Raw genomic sequence first — 26,437 nt, forward strand, 5'->3', positions numbered from 1 at the left:
TTTTGTTGTTAGGATTGTTAAAAAAACCTAAACTAGCTTGTGAACAAAAGATGTGTGTTGTGTGTCAAAGGAATCTTGTACAGTATGATGTTATCTTCGTACAAGTGTATGCGATCGTTTTAGCTACAATAATTAATTATGTTTTATTTTCGTTTTAGTAAGCAACGTTTCAAAACTGCAATTAAGTCATAGACAAAAAGAATTAAATATAGACCGTCAGCTGTGCTATGCGGTTACCACGGTTTAGGTTCTGGCGCACACCGATAGGAGAGCCATGTAGTTACGGCCTACGCGTTACGTAACTACATGGTGCTCCCAGTGGTAAACAGAGTAACCACTGCATGGCTGACAGTCTATATTTAATTCTTTTTGTCTATGATAAAATGAACTCCATTCTTCCACTAAAGAAATTTAATGATCACCAATTGAGTACTAAATTCTTTTGAATATCAATGTATATTTTCTGCTGTAGTCTCGATGAGAATGTAAGCGTGGGAATGACCTATTATAACTTGTCAAACAGTTAAGTATTGAGGTCCTAGGTCACTACGCCGTAGTCGATGGTCAGTGACAATGTCAAAACCATCTCCGAGGATGACGTCATCGTCATCGCATGTGGTCATATGAATGAAGACGGCAAACCTACGTACACTACTGCGCAAGCTTCAAATCTCTATCTGGGCACGAGATGCGCAGTAAACTAGTTCAAATCAGCTAATTATTGTCCTTGTCTAACAAATATGATGAGTATTATAACAGTTACATAAACTAATATTTTTTTACTGAAAAGGCTGACACCCACGCCGATGGTCGAAGAAGCTTACATGATTCTTTGTCTCTCGTCCGCCATAAGTGTCCACGGAAGGCCAAAAGGAGGTGCCCGATTGCACAAATAAATTAAATGACCATCAGTGCAATTGGGTACCCCTCGAAAAGTTCTATCGGGCACTTTGGGGTGGAACTTATCGGTGCTTATCGGTGCAATCGGGCACCTCCTACTGAAACACTCAAATTAAGGGGAAGAAGTATGATATGTACATTTGGCTTAACACTTTCCTTGTTGAATAATCCATTCTAAAATTTGTATAAACAAAACTAATTCATTACTATCCATTCTTTTGGGAATGGTAGAGATTTAACCATTGACTATACACAGCCTTACATTTGATTAAAAAAAAATATAAATAGCAAAATGAATGTTTGTGTGATCGTTGTGAACTTGTTCATTCATTTTCGTTTTCTCACTAAACAGTCCCAATTAAAACAATTGGTCGGAAAAATATTAGGTTAACTAGGATTGAATAACTGTTGATTCTAAGTATCTTCAATTCTCATTGCTCAACCTGGTTATATAAAAAAACAGGTATAGGGAGGTTTTAAGATTAGGAATAGTTAAATACCTGCAAAACTCGCGAATCATATAAGGGTGTTTTCACCAAGTAAACCCTAATATAATATACAATATATTGTATTCATTGCTTGGCCAGACTGATAGCCTTCAAAAACTATTAGACAACTTGCATGTCATCTGTAAGTCAGCGCGGTATCGCCTCATGGAAGGCGGTGGACATTTTCATACTAAACCACCACTTGACTGGTTCTCAGCTGTTTTAATAACGTAAGGAAAGACTACTGGTAAGGATTTCAGAGAGTTAAAAATTATTTTTTTCTTACTTAGTTTAGAGCTGTGTCTGGTCTAAGTACTCTAGCTCTAAGGTACTTTTTTCAGCGTAATATTTTTTACTCCTCTTTTGTTTTTTTAGCGAGTTTCCCTATTTAGGGAAGTAGCTAGCTATTACCGTAGGTGGCACGGTAAGACCTAGACCCGGGACCGATTTACTTTTTAGCGAGTTTCCCTATTTAGGGAAGTAGCTATTACCGTAGGTGGCACGGTAAGACCTAGACCCGGGACCGATTTACTTTTTTATTTTGATGTTCCCATAGGCCAAAACGCTTTTCGTTGAAATTTTTGCGATAACTCGAGTAATTTTGTCCGATTTTGATGAAATTTGGTTCAAAGGTGTAAGGCGGTATAAACGAATGAGTTCGCGAACCAGCATGATCGCACCATGGTTTTACGGGGTTTTACGGGGGGTTTTATGGGGTAAAAATTGGTTTTTCTCATTTTTGACCCTCCAAACACAAAATTACCCAATTTTTCTCTAGACCTTTTTAAAGACCTTAAAAAGCAAACAATTTAGTATATCATAGTGTTTTTTGTACGGCTATTGGGAATAGAAAAAATTTAAATTTAAAATTCCCGTAATATTCTTTTGGAGAATATTGTTTAAACCGTTGTAGTTTGCTTGTTTATGGATATATTTTTACCAAACTTGGTAAATTTATTTATTTTATACTAAGCTATAACAGCATATGTTTTACTAAAAATACACTTTATTAGTTTACTTGTAGCAGCAAACCTAGGTAATCATTAAACCTAATGTTATATAAATAGATGTAACAAATTGAAATTCGCTTAGTCGGCAGGTTTGCTGCAGCGGCGGTATTGTAAAATATCTCATCGAGTCTTAACATCAAAGCATAAACTGGTGTACATTTGAATTTTTCAATTGAAATAAGCATTTCAGAATAAGAATAGCTTCTACGGTCAAAATGGACGGTCGAATCTTTATCTTAGGAGATGATTAATCATGGACAATGTACCACGAAAGGATACAGCTATTAAACAACGCGATGAACAACCTTAGACAGGTTTTGAATTTATATTGTAAACTAAATGAGAAGACATAAAAAATTAAAGAACAGTTTTAATAAGGCTCTTTGAAGTAACATAGGACATACATTTTAATTGTTGTTGTGCATTTATTTGTTGGGAAAATATTAGCATAGACCAACCAACACAAGGTAGTATGTTTTACATGATATTGTATATGATGTTAGTACATGGTAGACGGTAGTGAATTCTGGAACACCCAGTATAAACAGTATCACGTAAAGAAGTATCATTCTTGTTCCTTACAGAAAATTGCTTAAACATTATTGAAGTAGTTAAAACAAAATGCTATCTATTTAGTTTGAAACTCTTTCCAAATGTGTCAATTGATTCAAGGATGATTTGAAAGTGGTTTTTGCACCGGAGATCCATACTTACCGCAGGAAATTAAAAGATTGGAGGGTAAAGGCAGTGCTGACCGCCGCAATCCGGTCACTACTACTTTATATCCCTGTTGTAGGTCGTACACATTTTTCGTATGTAATATGCTGCCATAGACTAATTTTTCATATCTATACTTAACACAATAATGGTTTTCTCGGTAACGCCCCTTTTTCACCAGTCCTAATAACCGTTTTATACGATTGATGTGTAATTTTTAAGCTTATGATCCAGCTGAGTGGCGAATGATTGTTTAAAATACCCCCGCCGAAGCAAACCTGGAGATTAAGTGAGTTTCCATATACCTGGCTTGAATTCCACTAAATTATTCACTTAAAATTGTCAGATTTATTTCCTATATCATTAATTTTGATGAGTACTTAGGTTTGCTGCTACAGGGAAGAAAATAGGGTTTTTTATATTTATAGCTTAGTATGAAGTAAACAAAATTTCATTAAAATATGTCCATGGTCAAGCAAGCTACAACAGTTTATTTATTTTCCATAACTTGGTAAATTTAGATTTAATTTTTTTTCGTAACCGTGCTTAGACTAGTGTGGTGTAAAATATCGTACGTCACTCGTACAAAATGTACTGGACTCGTATGGTAATCCTGGACCCGACTTCGTCTCGCACGGGAACGACCACACTCGGTCCGGTAAACACCTAGTTACAGGACTAGTAACGTAATAGTATATTACGTAGTATATAGTATATAGTATATAGTAGTATATAGCATATATACTATAGTACATAGTACTACTACTATAGTATATAGTAGTATATAGTATATAGTATATATAGTATATTGTATATATTACCCTGAAAATAAGTGTTTACCGGACGAGTGTGGTCGTTCCCTTGCGAGTGCGAGACGTAGTCGAATACGGGATTACCATACGAGTCCGGTACACACATTTTGGACGAGTTACGTACGATAGTTTACGCCACACTACTAAATCCGTACAAATCCTTATTTATTTCCACCAACTAAAGGACTAAAAATCACTAGTCAAGAGGTTATGTTTTTGTTTATAACCACTCACTGCCACCTAAATACAGTATAATCAGCTGATTGGTGTCCGGCAAAACTCATTGTAGTACACTAGTACGCAATGAAACCCCATTTGAATAAGCTGGCGGCAAACAGCTGTTTTCTGAACTAAATCCTTGCGTGGGAAGTTCGTCAAAATAATGTAGTGTGGCGTTATTGACATTTGTTTAACTTACTCTCAGGTCACTCAACCTTATCTCTCAGTGAAGGTTGGAGTAACGCACTACAGTATACACTGGACGTCCTCGTCACGAGGACAACGAGCTGTCTGACGAGAAACATCTCCTATCTATATACTTAATACAATTTTTCTTTGCAGCATCCCTTTTCCAGCTGTCCTACAAAACAGATTTTTACGATTGAGGTCTCATTTTAAAGTGGATCCAGCTTACCGGCGAATGGCAACGATATAAACGGTATCAGCAAACTGACACATACTTTCTCCCATAAGCTTGTAAACAACTTTTATCATGGGTAAGCGGTGGGAATAACTATGATATTCTATAGGCCTAGGGATGAATCACAAAAGTTGCAATAGCTTTTGAACCGTAATTGTTACAGCAATGGGGGGTTGCACTATTTTTGTTTAGAACTATAAGGACCATAACACATTAATCTTAATCAATACCAGCTTTTTCCTAAAATCCGATATTTTGGTTTTTTATGAGGGTTTTATGGAAAAATAACTTACGTTACAAAAAAAAGTTATTTTTACAGAAATGAGATTTGTACAATTTTGTTCAGAATTTAAAGGACCGTAACATACTAATTTCAATCAAAATCGGGTTTTTTCTAAAGTTCATTTTTTGTCATTTTATAGGGTTTTTATGGGAAAATAACTTAAGTACATAGTTAACATAGTACAAAATAAGTTGTATCCGACATAGGTAAATAGGCTATTAAGATACAGTGTAGGAAACTATGTTCAAAGAGGGTTGAAAAATACAACCTTATAGATAAATCTTAAATCATTCAACTCATTGGACCAGTGAATGACCAGTAAATTTTAAAATGTTCAATCCCCCTCCATCTCCTTTGAACCAAATAACCTGTTCAAGACTCTCACGTTGAATCTATACACCCTGTATATAATATAAATAACGATTTCAGGATCGTTAAAATACAGATTCTAGTGACCCCTTTTCATCTAGTTAATTCCAAAATTTTGGTTTTAGTGTATTTTTGTGTATATGTAGAGGTTAACTGTAAGAAAGGGCCATGAGGTCCTAAGTTCACCTCAATAAAGAAGCATTTTCGTTTAATTTCATTTCATATCCACATGATTCCTGATGACATTTTGTGTTTCTTAGCACGCTCTATCAGAAAAACATCGTTTCCGAAAATTTGAAAGACAACTGACCCAAGTCTAGTTAATTTCAGAAAAGTGGTTATACTCAAAGTTGTGGTCCAATAAATGACTGTTTAAACACATGGTAACACTGGAACAGTATGCAGTATGTGGCTTTGACAAACGGGCAAAAACATGTTTCTAAGAATATACAATTTTCGCAAAATCGCCATTGAGTAAAATCAACACATAAATTGTAAAGTGGCCAACAAAAAGTACCTATTTCTCGGTCAAGAAGGCAAAACCACTTTTGCAAGTTTCATAGAACAGGAACGTTGAACTCATGTCCTCCGAGATGTAGGCCAAGGCATAATAAAGGCTGAGATAATAATTACATGTTGCGGCTGTATAGCGTGTGTGCCGAACTGACCACCGTCCAGCTCTGGGCAGCGAGCCTACACAGTACACATTCTCTGAAACCGACAGTTCATTGCCACACGAGCATCAAGTACCATCCACCTTTTAAATACATAACTGGACCCAGCTGACCTTATCTTTGGGCTAATAATGAGCCTTGCTAAAGAACAGCTGATCGTCAGTAACAAAGCTACACGGATCATCCCACTCCCACTTCATTTTACACTCATTTTTTGGGTTTAAATACGCACCTTGGTGGCGTCCCCATCTCAAGTGGTAATAATAATAATACCAGAACATAAACTGTATGGACCATAATGATAAACAAATGATGGTACTGGCCTGAAATTACACATTATTTAACATTGCTTAAATGGAACTATCTAAACCAATGTTAACGTTATTAATATAGGATTCAAGCCAGTTATGCAATTTGTTATGTTCATGACCCATGCAGCTTTCTGTTCTAATATCCGTGGAACAATCTCATTGGATCACGGCCAGATTGACCACACAACGTCTCATTAACCTGACCATGATGTTTTCTAGGAAGCCGGATCAGCTGGTCGGTTCCCTTCTCGCAAGCATTTCACCAGTTGCATCAGCTGTCTGGGGATGTAGTGCTATATCTTTCAACACGTAAATTTCCCAGAAAGTAGTGCTATCTCATCCAGCGTTTACAGTTGATTAAACATAACAACTGGTGCTACAATACCTCGTCCAATTTTAGCTCGACATAGAGTACGTCATAAGGAACACAGAGTAGGTGGTCTCCGTTCTGTAGTTCTACAGAAAATTCATGGAAAAATTCATTCTAGGATGAATGACTGCTTTACTTATGTGACTATGAGATTGAGGAGTCATTGTAAATTGCTTCATAAATGTCGAAATCAACATGGACTAACCTGTGGAAACAAGAATGATAAACTAAAAATTATAAAGGTAATCATAGGCCGATATGCACATCAAATTAAATGTCTTTTAGAAGTATCTAATGCAGCAAATTTGAGCTCAAAAGAAACACTGAGTCGAAAATGAGAGCCGTTCTAAGATTCCAAAATGCAGATAACAGAAATCTTTGATTGACTGCGATTTTTGACTCGGTTATCCGTTAGAGTTCAAATTTGTGGTGTTATATTCCACTAGTTAACCACCTTTAGTTATATTTGCATATCAACTTGTTAACTTTGACGACTCCTAGCTGGCCGTCTCCAGAGGGAGTAGCGTATCTCTGAATAATGTAACAAAAAATGTTAATTCCTAGTAATTTTGTACCAAGATTTGTAGCCCTACCTTTCGAGATATTTAACTGGCCCGGAATTTTTTTCCACCCTGACAAACTCTACATCGTTTACTCGATAAAAGCTACTACAAGAACATTAAGTCCACACAGGAACCCGCTGGGGTTCGTGGAAGAACATATTTTTCAGAATTTAATTTTACTTTTCATACTTGTATACTCATGCAAAAATTGTTTATGTATTATGCCTGTCTTTGCAGATTCCAACTATTGTTAGGATTTGATAATGAGCAAACGATAAACTTGAGTCTTAAAAATAATCACATAAGATCAACGATAGTTTAATTGAAAATCCGAACATCTGAACAAATGTTGGATCGTTTGTTCATGGTCTTAATTAATTGAAGACAAAGAAAATGCAATCGGTAAAGATCGTAAGTAGTGTGAATAGGTGTAAATAAACAATGAATATTGTGTTGAATGAGTTTATTAACTTCACCTTCTTCTAACAACTGTGGTTTATTAACTAATACGTTAATTAATGGTTAATTAACTCATGGTCCCCACAAGGGTGGGGTTGGTGCAACTCTAGTCACATGGTCATAGTTATATTTAATCTTTGTTTGTTTATTGAAGCATATTTTACAGCGGATCATAGATTTGAAATTCAAACAGCCTACATATAATTATTACAAAATCGAAGTGAAAAAAATAATATTATTTTAGATTTTATGTTCAGTTATGAATTGGCCAAACTCACTTGACTTTTCAGACGTTATTAATTATTTTAGTGAAAAGAATTTTAAGAAAGCTATGATTATATAGACCATAGGAAGTCATACATCATACATCAAAGTAAGGTTTTTGAAATCTATGATAATACCATGGCTACTTATCAATGACAAATAAACATGGACAACCTAATACGGCTATGAGTGGGAAACATATGTAGAAAACGCTAAAACGCAAGATCAGTTTTTGAAAAATGATACAATATTTACAAGAAATGATTATACTGTATCGAACTGTTATGTACACTGTGCGTATTTCCATTAGTTGCATGATCTTTGAGTCGAATCTTTTAAACTCATCGGAAACTCATCGCCATATATTCAGTGGTGGTGCGGACACCAAATATACATTTGCTGAACACAACTTCGATAAATGGTGAAAGAACTTCCTTCGCATAAGCCAACAGTTGATGTAGATGACTTGTAGACCTACTGCTGCTATATATTCCATCCTGAGATAATAGATTAAGAATGGTGTTTTCCTGTAAAGCAATAATAAATGGTACAATACGTTTAGAAACTACACAGTCATATACGATAAGCCTTTTAGGCCCAATGAGAATACTTAAGAAATACTATGGCAAAAACAATTATACTCTACAGCACCAAAGGATTATTATTCATCCATTTAAGCTAATACTATCGTGAGGTATTTTTTAAAACTAAGGAGTATTTTTCGGATACCTGGTATTATTAGAGGTTTTTAATGTTTAGATTAATGTGTGTGTTATTTATAAATATAACAATAAAATGTATATCTATATAGGGTTTTGACTGTACATTGTCCAGAATTATATATATTTTTGTTATTTTTACGTTGTATACGTTAAAGAAGCCGAAACAAGTCTTATCTCAATTTATGTACATCTGTCTGTCTATCACGACCCAGAAGGCATTTTACGAGGCCTTCTCCTGAGAAACGAGAGTACCTATCCAGATTCAAATCATTTTAGTGTATTCGCTAGATTGACAAGAGTGTCTTTGGCCATTAAAATATGGCCTCACTACTTTGTAAATAAAATGACGGACGTTCAAAAACTAAATTTTCTCTGATTTTTGTCCAGTTTTCTCCCAATGTTTATCACATATTCATCTATGAAATAACGGACAGCTGTTCGAACCAAGATTATTTCTTCTAGCTGTCACTGATATGTTTACATTACATGTTATTTACAAATACCGCAACCATTTCCAATTACATTTTGAAAGCAAATCCAAACCAAAAGAGATTAAATACGTTTTCCCTTACATAATGGATTTAATTGATCACAAGTGCAATAGTGTGTAACCGCATCATGAAAGTCAGGAACTGGAGATCCTTTGTGTATCAAATTGTTCTTGAGTTTTGATATCCGGGAAAAGGACCTTGAACGAATCAGTGTTGTATAGGGCTGGGAAAATTACATTTACGCCACACGACATTATTTTGACGAACTTCCCACGCAAGGATTTAGTCCAGAAAACAGCTGTTTGCCGCCAGCTTATTCAAATGGGGTTTCATTGCGTACTACTGTACTGTAATGGGTTTTACCGGACACCAATCAGCTGATTATACTGTATTTAGGTGGCAATGAATGGTTATAAACAAAAACATAGAGAGGTTATGACTAGTGATTTTTAGTCCTTTAGTTGGTGGAAATATATAAGGATTTGTACAGATTTATTAGTATGGCGTAAACTATCGTACGTAACTCGTCCAAAATGTGTGTAACGGACTCGTATGGTAATCCCGTACTCGACTTCGTCTCGCACGGGTACGACCACACTCGTCCGGTAAACACTTATTTTCAGGACTAGTAACGTAATATACTATTTCACTACACTACTATGAGTTGAGCTGTTTTCGTTATGTGTTTACAACCTATGAAAAATCATATTTTCAACAGCTGTCTATTGTTTACTACCGAAAGTAACATTGCTTACAACCGAAAATTTTCCACTGTCAACAACTTTAAGTATTTGTTATTTTTTTATCAACTGTTTCAATAACTAGAGTAAATATTAACTTTAAATTGAAGGCATAACCTAAAAAGTTCTATGAGTTTCGTAATGAAGAAAATAATTATTATTTGCAGTGTAACAAAAGGTAACGTTCAAAACACGAGTGAAAGTGGGTCTATACATATTCTCGACCCTTTAAAGTGCTCGATAAATATGCAATGGCTCACTTTCTACTTTTGTTATGAAATATACTATTAATTTAGTTTAATAATTTGATATAACATATTCACCAACAAGATCCGGGCGACATTTTTAATTGCGAAGCATTTTTTTTTTTTTTTTTTTTTTGCTTGAAACTGTCAGATATTGTATTTTAGAAGGTTTTATATGTCCTATAATAGTTTTGCCAGCATATCTGGAAATATGCACACCAACTGCTGTTCTGAATATAAGAAGGTTTCAACCAACTGACTACAAGATCCCCGTGCGTAGAACGAGCACACAGCTAGTGAGCTGTAGTGAGTGATACATAAGAATCGTAACTGCTGCTTACATAAACAAAGTCAACTACGATATTACTATTTTAACATATTACAAATAGACTGCAACATAATTTTTTTTTAAATGACATTTACCAAAGACTGCTCATCTCAGAGGATGTATTTACTCCGAGCAAAGCTCGGTCCCCAGGTACCATTTTTACACCTGAAATCATTGTAATGAAAAAAGTTTGATTTTATTTCAAAATTCAAGAACTGATAGGCTTTATTAAGTCTTTTAATTAGTGTATTGAATAGCAGTTTGACAAAGGTATTTGGTATAGGGCAGCGGCTAGTAGGGGAAATGTGGTGTATAAGGAGGGCAGGGCTTCGCCCTCGCGTCGATATTGAGACTCTAACCTCTAACTCAGTTAGAAACCGAGGATTATAAGGGTCACTCTGAAATTCAGAGGTAATAGGATACGGAGCTAATAGGACGCGGAGATATTGGGACGTAACCAACTCCTTGCGATCAATTAAATCCGTTATGTAAGTCACAAGGTCATTAATCTCAATCGTTTTTTAATTTACTTACAAAAACAACGTGTTAAGAAATGGTTGCAGTATTTGTAAACAACAATTTAACGTAGGTAAACACCGGTGGGGCACACGGGAGGGACTAAGGCTAACATACCTTGTAGTGTCAGCGTTCGTCGCTAGAACTGCTAAGTTGAAAAATTTTAAATTATTTTTTTTAGTTATAAAATTAACTTTTTAATTATAAAATATTGTTTTAAAATTATAAAATAAATTTTTAATTTTTAAAATTAAACTATCATAACATAACCTAACCAACCAGACTTGCTGATAATATAAAAACTATATAAGATAAAAATCTAATTAATAATTACTTATAATTTTTAATTAATTATAAAATTAATTTTAACATTTAGTATTATAAAACTAAACTGTCATAATCCAACCTAACCAACCAATCTTGCTGATATGAAAAATTTGTTGGCAAAAGTTAGTGCCGCCAGTGGGAATTCGAACCCGGGACCTCCTGAACACTAATCCGAAACGCTACCAACTATGCCACGAACACCGCTGAAATCATAACGTTTCGTTACGGTAATCGTGTCGCCTCAAGAGAAGACTAAGCTCTAAGTCACTAGAGATATGACGTCACTACACCTTAGCCTTAGTCCCTCCCGTGTGCCCATTCCGGTAACCACAACAGTGACAGCTAGAGAAAATAATCTTTAACAACTGTTCGTTATTTCATAGATGACGTATTCTCTGCACACATGATTGGTATTTGATAAATGACGTATGTATTAAACATTGAGTGTAAATGTGAGAAAAGTCGCATACAATTATATAATTGTGTTTTACAACCTTGGATATTTTATTTAAAAAGTAGTTAGACCATAGTTTAATAGCTAAAGAAGATCTCACCAACCCAGTGAATACAGTAAAATGATTTGAATCTTGATAGGTACTCTTTACTCTACTTTTCTTGGAGTAGGCCGCGTACATTGGATTTTTTGTGCCAGAGAAATAATGACGGACAGACAGACAGACAGCAACTAAGATAAGCCACGTTTCGGATTTCTTAGAGTGTAAAACTTAAAAACAACCAAAGACTTGATGATTTCTACGCAATGTACAGACAAAACTGTATTTTTTTGTATAGATGTTGAAGCCATCATACATTTAGAGTTCCCAATTTCAGTGTTCAGCGATTCCAAATTCAAACATCAGCACTGAAATCATTAGTATTAATTAGGATTACGTTCAACATTATATTACCTTAGGCGCAATTAACTCCAGTACTCCTTTTTTAACATCGTCGCAGGTCTCCCAGCCATGAGGGTCCATATACTCCTGCCTCACGCTGTTATGCCCAATTTTAAAAACCAATTCGCTTTTTTCTTTAAAGACAAATTCTATCTTTTCGTTAATGAGATTCTTAGCTTCCTAAACTTCCTTAGAGCTTTTTCCGAAAGCATCATAGAAACAGGCCGCCAATGTATCTCTTAGGTTTTCAATTTGGGTCACCTGAAATATCGTATTAGTTGAACAATACTTTTTAACAATTAATAAAACCCATATTTTGTTATAATTTTTTATTATTACTAAAGCAATAAATAGTTTTAAAAATAAGTATATGTTGGACAAGAGCTTATTAAATAAGGGATATAAGTTCCTTTTAGTGAGTAGAACCTACTGGCGAAGTTAACACGGTCAGTAGAAACTCACCCTGTATATAGATAGATAGATAGATAGATAGATAGATAGATAGATAGAGATATATAGATAGATAGATAGATAGATATATATATATATAGAAGATAGATGATGATGATGATTCTATAACCATTGCTGCATCAACCCAGGTTCTGCTTTCAATTTTTTTTTAAGTATCTAAGTAAAAAAAATGTTTATTGATATATTTTCATGGAAACAGTATAAAAATTACAATGTATTGATGTTTTGTATGAATTTGGAGTTTATTTTTAACAAATTTGAACTGCTTAACATGTTTTGTCTGAACTTAACATTTAACTTGCACTTCACCTTGGTAAATGTGGTAAACTGTGGTTTGCTTCACCTATGCTTAAATTAAACTAAAGAATATCATAAATAACTAAATTGTATGCTGATGATTGTGTTGTTCTAAAATCTGTGGTATATGTGCAACTATATTTTATAATTAAATGGTAGTACAAAATGATCTTATTTTACCTTAACATAGCCTTACTTTTTTGCATTTCGATAAATTTATTATTGTGTTTTACTACACCGCTGATTAAATTAAACCATGGAAAATGTCATAAAACTAAGCTGTACAGTACAGTGTTCTTTTGTTTCTAAAATCAAGGAAATGTCTGTTACTATGTTTACTTAATCGGTAAGTGTGAAAATGTAAAGGCAATGAACTATGGAACTGATTACGAAATGTTTTGTATTTTATGTTGTTTGTTGATATTTTTATAGAGTACAATCGGAGATGCAATTAAACATATACTGTATTTATTATTGATTTTTTTGTCCTTTATGTTTTGATAATCGTTTTAATATGTTTAATTACATATGTTTTAATTATAGTATAATCATATTATTACATCATATTACATTTTTTTTTGTAAAATGTTAATAGTTTAGTAAGAAATAGATGCATTTTCCAAATTTTATCAAAATGTAACAATGTATGATCAATGATCAAATGATCAATGTATGTTTGATAAACAAGCAAACTACAACAGTTTACTTATTCTCCATAAGAATAACATGGGAATTTAAATTTTTTTTATTTTCTCCTTAACCATTATGGGCATAATAACGCTTCAATATACTAAAATATTTGGGTTTTTAAGCTCTACAAAATGGTTTGGAAAGAAATTTAAATATTTTATTTGAATCAATCAATAACAATTTATCAATAATAACAGATCTAGTTATGCTAACCAACTTTCTTTATAACGGCTTAAATGTGGATTGAAATTTAACAGCTGATCCTCCAGTTCAATGTTTAACCACTGTCAGATTGTAAACAGGAGATACACCAGTTTATGAAATAGTATCACTAGGGCCTAAAGTGACTCTTTTTGACCCGAGGTCACAAGTTTTACAACTTTGTGAAACATACTTTTTGCCCGTGTGGTGAACTATATTTTTCGTCATATTGCATCATTAATAGCTAAGCTAGAAAACGAAATAATTTTTATGAAAAGATAACCTCTCAAAACTACTTCCAGCTTGTTTTCAATTCTGCTAATGCAAATAAGAATTTCGTCTGTTACGATTGTGTTCCACACAGTACATTATACGTCTATGATTATACCATCGACATGTAGAGTGATTGTCAACAATAGGCTAACTCCTTGCCTAAATAAATAAATAAATAGATAAATAATTTCGATCGATATGATTGTCACAATCGAAATTTACAACTGTTTACAACAGCTGATTTTTACTCCCTAGAGACAAAAAATGCTTCCGTACTTCACACCCGCAACGCATGCATTAAAAACGGTGGTTTTTGCTGCAGTATAACGAAAAAGTATTTTTCCTACAGATACCTAACAATGTACATGTTCTCTCACTGATTTGAGAAAGCAAAGAGGCCCATTCGGTCATCAGTGAGACAGTGTTAACATTGTCTCACTCTAATTAACTTACTTTGTCTCTCTCACTCCATATTTGCAACGTGAAGGCACGAAATAGTAAGCGCGTAACATGCAGACAAGGTTGTATGCGTGCGAAATACGTTGGCAGCACTGGCTGTAAATCAGCTGGTCAGCTGTTGTATTGTTGTATCATTAAATGTCATATTAAAAGTTCACTTCTGTGTAAAAATATGTTACGCTTCTTTACCAATTTATTTGTTTTATGATAACTGTAGGAAATAGTTATTTGTGCAACTAGTGAGAAAAGTGAGCAATTGACTCACTCGAGAGAAATCCTTACTCACGAGCCGTAGGCGAGTGAGGAATGGTTTCTCGAGTGAGGCAATTGTACTTTGAACTCGAGTTGCACATTATACTTTTCCTACAGTTAAGGGCCTACCATAAAACAAATAAATTGGTGAAGAAACATAACCTATTTTTGCACAGAAGTGAACTTTTAATATAACATTTTAATGTGAAGTGACAAATACAACAGTACAACAGCTGACCAGCTGATTTACAGCCAGTGCTGCCAACGTATTTCGCGCGCATACGACGATGCCTGCATGTTACGCGCTCACTATTTCGTGCCTTCTCGTTGCAAATCTGGAGTGAGACAAAGTAATTAGAGTGAGACAATGTTAACATTGTCTCACTGATGAGCGAATTGGCCACTTTGCTTTCTCAAATCAGTGAGAGAACATGTACATTGTTAGGTAACTGTAGGAAAAATATAATGTGCAACTCGAGTGCAAAGTGCAATTGCCCCAATCGAGAAACCATTCCTCACTCGCCTACGGCTCGTGAGGAAGTATTTCTCTCGAGTGTGAGTCAATTGCTCTGAATCAAATACTTTCTGCTCACTTTGCCTACTAGTTGCACAAATAACTATTAAATAGGCAACTTTTTTGACAAATGTGCTCTGATTAAGGTTGGTAAATCACTCATTAGTGGACCTAAAACCAACAAATATAATGTTAATTAGTATACAGGGTGATTGATATAAGTGTGCCAGCCGTTTTATTCGAAAACCATAAGAGATATCAAAAAGAGTAAAATGGTAAGTGCCTTGGATTTTTTATTTAAAAAATTGTAGCCAAGTCAAAAAAATTATTTTAGCCGCCATTTTTCCAATATGGCCGCCAACTTTGATTTTTCTTATGGAACACCCTGTATTTTATGATGAATTCTGGTAGAAAATGTAATTTTAAGACGATTTTATTCTTGTAATTTTTTTATAAACCTAACCGTTTCAAAGATAATAATGGTTTAAGCATTAAGCTTTAACCATTATTATCTATGTAACGGTTAGGTTTATGAAAAAAAATCACAAGAATAAAAACGTCTTAAAATTACATTTTCTACCAGAATACATCATAAAATACAGGGTGTTCCATAAGAAAAATCAAAGTTGGTGGCCATATTGGAAAAATGGCGGCTAAAATATTTTTTTCGACTTTGACTACAATTTTTAAATAAAAAATCCAAGGTACTTACCATTTAACTTTTTTTGATATCTCTTATAGTTTTCGAATAAAACGGCTGGCACACATATATCAATCACCCTGTATCTAGTCACCTAATAACAGTAACTGTTCTAAACAAACCTAATCTTGAAAAGGTAAATGTGTATTGTACTGGATCCATGTTGCCTAGGACTGCACAATTTGCGAACGGGTCCCCTCGTATATTTTAAATTGTTTTATTTATGCTTCAAATGACTTACTACCAAGCAATGCTCGGTCATCTGATTCGACATTGTAAAATACTGAATATTTACCGCATGGGCGTAGCCCAAGGTCTGGCCTCTCGGTTCAGCCTCTGTTACACCCTCCAAAACAGGAATGTTCTCCACGCTAAATACGAGAACGAACAATAGTGTGGCATTGATAATTTTCCTCTCCTTGAAAAAAAATAAAAATGTTTTTGAAAACAATTTATGTAGCCTACTCCTGCAATCAGATGCAGGTTGATGTTAATAATAAATACCCCCGCCGCAGCAATCCTGCAGACTTAGCGAATTTCCATTTGACTGATTGGTTTTACATTGAAATGTCTCCTTAAAATATCACATTTATTCCTTATTTGAATATAATTAGATTAACGAGTACTTAGGTTTGCTGCAACAGGGAGGATAAAAAAGTGTTTTAGCGAATTTCCCTATAGGGAAGTAGCTATTACCGTAGGTGGCACGGTAAGACCTAGGCCCGGGACCGATTTGCTTTTTCATTTATTCTTACCTCAAAAATCCTTTCTGGCTCCACCCCATTTCCTCTGGAGTTTCTCATGTTAACCTTATGAGTATTCATATTTAAATAAATTAAAGAATTTCGTCAGCCGTTTCAGCTGCACAAGTTGGTTCTATGATATTAAATAGCATTAAAAAGTTATAAGGCTTACCAACAAGGTGCAACACTATTATGTTGTTTGCATTTATGACAACAGCTAATTTGAACCAACTAGCAACAAAAAGTTGTGGTACACAATGAGAACTTTACTTTTTTCTATGGTTTAGGTGCAGTGGTAGAACATTAAGGCTTTGGTAGATGTGTGCCACACTATAGGATACTGTATAAATTAAAAGACCAAATTTTCTTAAACCGTGTCCTCTCTCATAACTGAAATGAACATTTTATACTTTGCCAACCCCGTACGAAGGACGGGTACTCTGCTAGTATATATATATATATATATATATACGTCCGTGAACGCGATAACTTGAGTAATTTTTGTCCGATTTTGATGAAATTTTGTTTAAGGGTGTAAGGCGGGATAAACTTGGATGAGGTCGCGAACCAGCATGATCGGACCATGGGAACAGGGTTTTACGGGGGGTTTTATGGAAAAGCATGGTTTTTCTCATTTTTGACCCTCAAAATATAAAATTTCCCAATTTTTTTCTAGACCTTTTTAAAGAGCATAAAAAAACAAATAATTTAGTAGATCAAAGTGTTTTTGTACGGTTATTGGTAACCTAGAAAATTCAAAAAATTGTATACTTAAAATTCCCATGTTATTCTTATGGAGAATATTGTAAAATGTTGTAGTTTGCTTGTTTACGGATATTATTTTGATCAAACATGGCTAATTTATTTATTTTATTCTAAGTTTTTTTTTCTAAAAAAGATGTTTGGCGGCCTTTTTTAACCTTGCATTTGCCCGTCCACATAGACTACAGATCTGTGCGTGGAACGTATCCAGCAATTCAAAGTTATTAATATTAATATTTACTATTAATATTTATACTAAAATATTATTAATATTTTATTAATATTATACTAAAAAACACTCCGTATTAGTTTCCTTGTAGCAGCAAACCTAGTTACTCGTTAAACCTAATGTATTTAAATGCATTTGATTGAAAATCAATTCAGACAAATGGAAATTCGCTTAGTCGGCAGGTTTGCTGCGGCGGGGGTATTTTGTTGTAAAATGTTAATACTGTAGTTTAGTAAGAAATGAATGTATATTCCAAATTTGATCAAAATATGTTCATAAACAAGCAAACTACAACAGTTGACTTATTCTCCATAAGAATAATATGGGAATTTTAAATTTACAATTTTTTGAAATTTTCTCCATAACCATTAGGCGCATAATAACGCTTCAATATACTAAATTATTTGTTTTTTTAAGCTCTACAAAATGGTTTGGAATGAAATTGTGAAATTTTGTGTTTTTAGGGTCAAAAATGGGAAAACCCTTTTTTACCCCATAAAACCCCCATAAACCCCCGTTCCCATAGTCCAATCATGTGGGTTCGCGAACTCGTTTGAATAAATGTAGGTTTACACGTTTGTACCAAATTTCACCAAAATCGGATCATTTTTGCTCGAGTTATCGTGCTAACAGACATATATATACAGGGTGGTAAAAAAGTCCCAGGACAGTTAAATATTTTAAAAAATAATGTAGATAGAGCTACAATATTTGGTACAAAGTTACAGGGCATAAAACTCTATTTTAACACATATTCAGTGATCCAATAACTCTTCAGGGGGACGGCCCACAAGGAGTCGGAAGAAAATCTTAAATAGAAGCATAGGTCAATATGCACATCAAATTAAAGGTCTTTTTAGTAAAATACAATGCCGCAAACTGCACTTCAAAAGGTTGATCCTACGCAAAATGGCAGATGTTCAAAGATTTCTTGAATCCGCCATTTTTAATCTTTGAATGACTGCCATTTTTTACTCAGGCATTCTGTTGAGCTTGAATTTACGGCATCATAATCTACTAGTGAAGACCTTTAATTTGATGTGCATATCGACCTATGCTTACGTTAACAATTTTCTTCCGATTCCTAGGGCTGTGCCCCCCTGAGGAGTAAGCGTATAATAGCAATGTAAATTAAACGAATCTTTGAACAACTGTCATTTTGCGCAGGATCAACCTTTTTAAGTGCGGTTTGCGGCATTGTATTCTACTAAAAAAGTCCTTTAATTTGATGTGCATATTGACCTATGCTTCTATTTAAGATTTTCTTCCGACTCCTTGTGTGCCGTCCCTCTGAAGAGTTATTGGATCACTGAATATGTGTTAAAATAAAGTTTTATAACCTGTAACTTTGTACCAAGTATTGTAGCTCCATCTGCATTATATTTTAAAATATTTAACTGTCCTGGGACTTTTTTACCACCCTGTATATATAAATACATTATTTAAAACTAAGTACCCTTTTAAAATATCATTTTATTGATATATGATTTTTTAAAGGGTACTTAGTTTCAAATCATGTATTTTTATATCAAAATAGTAGTCCTAATCACTAATTTTTTTATAATATATATATATATGAATTTGAACAAATGGTGCTTTTGGCCTCTAAGGGCCTCAAAACGAAAAAGTAAATTGGTCCCGGGTCCAGGTCTTACCATAAGTACTACGGTAATAGCTTATTCCCTATATGGGAAATTCACTAAAACAGAATTTTTTTAAACCGTATCAGGACGTTACTCATTGCTTTGTTTTACAATTATATATTATATTACGACATTACATGTTACCCATAATTTATATTTGGTATGTAACCTTTGGTAACTGAAAGTAGAAACTTAATTTCCTTCTGTAAAAGTTTTCCTTGTACTAAAATTCACAATTTTTTTCATTAGCCAAGGCTACAATAAGTTTTAACTTATCGCTTAATACATAGAATCTCGTTAGGTTCAACTTTATTGATTTCAGACAAATCATTGGTCCCACAATGATGAAATTAAACATGCTCCCGCTGAACCAAGTCCAAGGATTAACGTAAAAATACTGTACATGTTTTGTTAATGCAGAATGTATCATATACAACGTTTCACTTGTTCGAATCTCACAATTGTATTGTCAAATAATCATAACTAGTGTACATGTTGCTCGAATTCGAGCAATTGCAAAGTATTACAGGAGTTATTTCAAAACGAATAACAGTCATATTTACAATGAGTTTAAAAGAGTCAATTCAAAGATTACCGGTGTGTAACTCAGGCCATGTTTATCTTACCAGTATTTGATAAACCTAAAGCATTCTGGCCGGTTTTCTCCTTCTCAAAATGCCTCGCTGTACAAGCAACACAGGTCATTGATAGAGGGTTAATTGAGAACGAAAAGTCGTTTGGGGGTAGTGTTAGGGCGCATTTGTAACCTAATAGTTGAGATTGTCCAGGGTCAGGTGCTGACTGTGATGAGTTAAGCCTATTACGCGCCACTGTTCTGTAGCTGGCTTGTCTATGTTTCGTTGTCGTCGCGTCGGAGGCATTTAAAAGGAAAAACAACAAATAAACAAATTATAGCTACACAAAACAACGATAAATGCACAAATGATACAATCATGCTAACACAATCCGTCATAGCGCCACAAAACAACGATAAATACACTAATTTAAGATACTACCATACTAACACGATCCGTCTTGGGGGTTATGTTTACACAAACTCAAATAGTAAATAAATGTACTCAATGGGTTTCATTGAATTGAAAAATAAATAACAGCAATTATATTATACAGCTGATCAAAATGTAAAAAATTATGTTCTCCATAAGGATAACATGGGAACTTTCAAAGCCACTGGGCAGAGCCCAAGGGACTTTTTCAAAAATGTAAGGCCAGTTTGCAAATCTACGCGACACGCTCTTTCCAATAAGACGTCAATGGATAAAATCGGTTAAGAAATGGCGGAGGAGTTCAACCGACAAAGTTTCATGTAGCGTATTAATTATATTAATGTTAATTATATTAATTATAATTAACTAATTATAATTATAATTTATTGTTAATTATATTAATGTTACATTAAACATTAATGTTATATTAATGTTTAATGTAAACTATATTGATTTGGAATGCAGCTCAGCTGATGTAGTGTTTTTATCCTTTAACTTTTCAGATATGACTTTCCATTTAATTGCAATATACAGATTATTAAATGAAACAATAGATACTTTTGTAAATGAATTTCAACAAATATTCAACAAGCATGAGGTTTTACAAAAAAGTAAAAATTTATTTTGGGTCGGAGATTTAAATATTAATATAATTGAAGAGAATACAACTTTCTCCATTGACAGTTATATCTCATTAATGGCTGTTAATGGTTTGGAGTGTCTTATAAAGGAGCCGACAAGAGTTACGGATATTTCTGCAACTTGTATTGACCACTGCTATGTGCGGGTATCAAGTAAAAACATGATATCTGTGCATGCGTCGGTTATTCATGCCGGACACACAGACCATGCCATGTGCCGAGTGGACGTGCAGGTGGTGAGTGGTGGGAGGGGGGGAGGTGGACTAGCCGTGTCCTCTCCGTCCACCACGAGATACCGCACGGACTTTGGTCTGCTCAGACAGTGTCTGGATAGAGAGGACTGGGCTAATGTATACAGTCAAACTGATGTGTCGGCAGCTTTTGACTCATTTTTAAATATTTTTCTAAATTATGAATCTGGATGCAAAGTAGTAGTAAATAGTAACGGAAATAATAAATTAAAGTTTCTAAAACCTTGGATGAGTCAGTACATTTGTTTAAAAATCAAGAGAAGAAATAATATTTTTAGCCAAGTCCGAAAGCATCCAAATAATGGGAGGTTGAGGAACTATTACAACATGTATAGAAATAATTTACAAAAGGAAATAAAGGCCCTGAAGGACAATTACTATAAGCAAAGATTTCAAAATTGTCAGGGCAATTCAAAAGCAACTTGGAGGGTTTTAAATGAGCTAACAGGTCAATCAAAGAGCCAAGAAAATAAATTACAATTAGAAATAGGTAGTATTACTGTTGAGGACCCAAAAGTTGTATCGAATGAATTTAATGATTTTTTATAGGTTTGGTTGAAAATCTGAAATTAAATAATTCTGTACCTGATTATTTCCTCTCACTGGAGTATAATCAAATTTTTCCTTGCAAAAGTGAAGTTAAATCTTTTTTTATAGATGAAGTAAGACGTGATGAACTTGTGTCTGTAATTAATAGCTTGAAAAACAACAAAAGTCCAGGAATAGATGGTGTAAGTGCAAATTTAATAAAAGAGGTTTCAGAACAGATTTTGGATGTTCTTCTATTTTTAATTAATTTTAGTTTCCAAGGTGGTGTTTTCCCCACCAAACTGAAGACTGCAGTCGTGATACCTATTTTCAAAAGTGGATCAAAATTGCAGTGTAATAATTATCGTCCAATATCTTTGTTGTCATGTTTCTCTAAGATTTTTGAGAAGCTAATGAAGAAAAAGCTTTTACATTTTCTCAGTTATACTAATTTTTTTAGTATTCATCAATTTGGCTTCAGATCAAATCTAAATACAGAACATGCTCTTTTAAATTTTCTACAAAATATTTATGATGGACTGAATAAGGGTGAATGTGTGAGTGGTTTATTTTTAGATATCAAGAAAGCTTTTGATACGGTTGATCATGAAATTTTATTAAATAAGTTGTATAAATGTGGGATAAGGGGTATTGCTCAAAATTGGTTCAGAAGCTACTTAATGGATCGGCAACAATGTGTAAAAATTAATTCAGTTATGAGTGAAATGGGAGTAGTGAGAAGTGGTGTTCCCCAAGGTTCAGTCCTTGGGGCAATTTTGTTCATAATTTACATAAATGATTTATGTAATGCTCAATTTTATGGCAGATTAACATCTTTCGCGGACGACACAGCTCTTTGCTACACAGGACACAATTGGAATGCAATAGAATTGGCAATGACCAAAGATCTCAGGGCACTGCAGTGGTGGTTCTCCACCAACCACATGCTGCTCAGTGCTGAAAAAACCAAATTCATAAATTTCAATCTCAGGAAAGAAATTGTTTTTTCAAATGAAATCATTTATCATTCTGCTGATTGTATCAGTAAGCAAAATGTGTGTACTGATAAATGTGAGATTGTCAGACAAACAAACAACATAAAATATCTGGGGATCCTTTTGGATAGTGAAGTTAACTGGAAAGTACACATATCTAAATTGAAAAATAAAATCAATAGTATTTTGAGGTATTTTTATTTTCTTAAGGATATGACCAGTGAACAAGTGTTACGTACTCTGTATTTTTCTTTGGTTCAGAGCAGAATTGAATATGGGATAATCTTTTGGGGGAATGCGTATCACACTCACTTAAATCCAATCATCATTCAGCAAAAACATTTAGTAAGATTAATTTCACGTAAAGGCAAATTTGAATCATCTCTTCCACTATTTATCATTAAAAAAATTCTTCCATTAAAATATCTTTTTGTTTATAAAGTTTTAAAGATGTTTTACAGTAAAAGTGGAAATATGATTCCCAATGACAATACCTATCGAAAAAAACTTAGGAATGCGGAAAAGTTTTTACTACCACGACCAAACAATACATTTTTTACCAAATCATACAGTTTTTTAGCACCGAAAATGTTTAATCTCCTGCCTAATAACATAAAGAATGTAAATAGAGGCAACCTTTTTGCCGCTAAATTGAAAAAATGGTTGTTAAGTTTAGAGGAAATTGACTTTTTATTTTTGATTATAAATTAGGTTCAATGTAGATAAGTTTAAGATAGATACAGAGATAAGGGCGCACTTTGGCAAGCTCTGCCACTCAGGGACTAAGCATTGCATGCTATCGGCTATGAAGGCACTTGTGTCCGAGCCGCCTGGTGGCAGAGTGCGGTGCGTGGTTTGATATTTTCAAACCTTAGTTTTTTTTTTAAGTTACATTATTATGTTTTATCATTTATAGTATTACGTTTATATTATGGCACCTTATTATGTATAGAGATCTCAATTTTTTAATTTACAATCCTGATTATTTTGTCTGATCGCTGTCTTTTATTTATTTTTTTGGTTATTTCATAATGAAGGAACCCCCAAACAGGCTTTGCCTCGGGGGCCCTACATTTTCTCCCAATAAATTGCACAAAAAAGATAATTAAATTAAAATCATCTAGGTATAATTCTTAGGTTTCTTTATTATGTTAATATTGTTGTGAATAAGCCAGTGTTTTTTTTTTTCTCTTCTTAGTCAGTCTGACACGTGGGACATTTAGTTTTAATAGAATATTATATCAAATTCTTTTTATTGTGTTGTGCATTGTAGTTTTAATTATTGTAATACTTGTATTACTGGGAGAAAATAAATATTCTTATTCTTATTCTTATTCTTATATAGATTTGACTATTTTTATTAATTTCTAAGTGGTGGTTTCATAATGTTGAACATGTTGTACTATTTTAAATTACCCTGTATTTTTCTTGCAAATACACATATCTCTGTACTGATTAATATGTCACATCCCTCATGGGCTAAGCTTTACATTGATATCTAATAACAATAATATCACAAAACTAAAATTTCAATAGAAATACAAATTTTGAAAACTACATTTCGCAACTCAAAAATTTCAACAGGGATCATGTCAAATTGCATATTTTTTAAGGTATCATAATTCCAAGCAACTTTGAAATTTATACTTTAATCGTATTGTTTCACGTTTTCAAGTTATCAACTAAAAACATGCATTCCCTTATAAAACGCATGTTAATTGTTAAACAGTAGGCTTTGTGTCACACAATGTGAAGACTAAAGGCACTGCAAACGCATAGCGTGCGTATTATTAATAGTACTGTATAGGGAAATCTTGTTCTCAGCTGATTACTTGTAAACTAAAAAAGAATGATTCAAAAGAAAATGATTTCTAACTGAAGGTTGCTATGAATTATTGCAATACCTTTATAATGATATGCAGTTTGACATATGATACTATTGGACATTATTGAGCTTTAGCTGTGTAACACATGTACTGTATTGTCAAGAACAATACAGGTTATTTAAAATAGTACACAAATTTCCATATCAAGAGCCACAGCTTAGAATCGAATAAATATAGTCGATTTATGACTGCAGCAAAATGTTTGTATTAATAATGACTTTGAAATTATATATAATATGACATCTATCTATATTATTAATACACTACATGAAACTTTGTCAACAATAAGGCTTTTTTGTTTTAAGATTTAACCCTACATATTATATACCAAAATGTTCGTCTAGGTGTGTAGATTTGCAAACTGACCTTACATTTGTTTTTAAGTCCCTTGGACTCTGCCCCCATGGTTTTAAAAGTTCCCATGTTATCCTTATTAAGAACTTATTTGTTTACATTATGATAAGCTGGATAATTTGATTGCTGTCAATATTTTAGTTGCAATTTAAGGAAACGTGTGCTACAAGCATTTACTGACTTAGTTGACATGAAATATATACTACCTATTTGAATTTGGATTGGCGTAAATATTACAATGGAAAAAAGCGAGAAAGCCTTGGACATTTTGATATACTAAAAAGAAAACTGAATTATAACATGTGCTGCATTTCTTGAGCAATTATTGAAAGAGCCCAAACTATGGAAACGTAAGAAAGTCATAGAACACCACCAAGTAGAAGAAATAGAAATAATGTTGTTTTTTTTTGGGGGGGAATTTATAATTGTTATTATGGACAACATATTGCGGCTATGAGTGGGAAACATTTTTTAGGAAACACTAAAAACAAGATCAGCCTTTGAAAAATGATAAGATATGTTGATTATATTGAACTGTTATGTACATCGTGAGTATTTCTATAATCTTTAAGTAGACTCTTTTAAAGTCTTCGAAAATTATGACTGTTATTAGTTTTAAAATAACGCCTGTAATACTTCGCAATTGCTCGAATTCAAGCAAAATGTACACTAGTATGATTCTATTTGACAATTAATTGTGACATTCGGACCAGTAAAACACTAGATAAGGCCAGGCGCACACAGGCGATTTTGAGTCTAGCAACAGTTGTCTGACTAAAAAGTTGCCTGTGTGCGCACTCCAGCTCAACTAGACTTCAGGGTCTCCGAGTGGGCTGCGCAACAGTCCCCCAAATAGTTGGGCAACTGTTGCTAGACTCAAAATCGCCTGTGTGCGCCTGGCCTAAGGTACATCCTGCATCTTCTTCAAATCAAACAAATTTACAACGATTGATTCCAAAGTATATACAAACATTGTCATTTCTTTAACATACAGTTTTGTGTTGTATTCGTCACAAAACCCAAATAATTTAAATAAAGATATACTCATCAAACATGCGTTTCTATAATAATGGTTGGCACAGAATTTGTAAATTACAAACAAAATAAGCTGGATAAGTAAAAGTTTGACAAAGTATCTTATTTACTGATGCCTTACCTTTAGTCAGCGGGTTGTGTTGGTGATTAAACGGATGGTGCTTAAGTAGTCGTTGACTTAATTGTAAAAAGCATATGGTGGCAATTAAAGTAATTTGTATTACAGTCGGGCGGGACCATGAAAGTTTGCAGTTGGCAGCAGCCAATCACAAAACAAGGCTAGTGCGACGTTGCCACATCGCCCGTTGACAACACTAATTAAAACTAGTGCACAAGTAGTTTTGGCAACAACGCACGGTTCTCATTGGTTCATTCAAAACC

General features: G+C 33.8%; 1 long non-coding RNA gene across 1 annotated transcript; it reads right to left on the bottom strand.

The window, feature by feature from the left end:
- Nucleotides 1–7,594: 7,594 nt before the first annotated feature.
- Nucleotides 7,595–26,211, bottom strand: LOC129002156 (uncharacterized). The gene is made up of 4 exons (XR_008491546.1): nt 26,178–26,211; nt 16,278–16,400; nt 12,138–12,386; nt 7,595–8,387 (listed from the first exon to the last, which is right to left on the bottom strand). It is a non-coding gene; the product is annotated as an uncharacterized LOC129002156 (long non-coding RNA).
- Nucleotides 26,212–26,437: the final 226 nt, after the last annotated feature.

This window comes from Macrosteles quadrilineatus, unplaced genomic scaffold (genome assembly GCF_028750875.1).
Source record: "Macrosteles quadrilineatus isolate MER2022 unplaced genomic scaffold, UCM_ALF_1.0 Scaffold_9__3_contigs__length_116548681, whole genome shotgun sequence".
Taxonomy (NCBI): Eukaryota; Metazoa; Arthropoda; class Insecta; order Hemiptera; family Cicadellidae; genus Macrosteles; species Macrosteles quadrilineatus.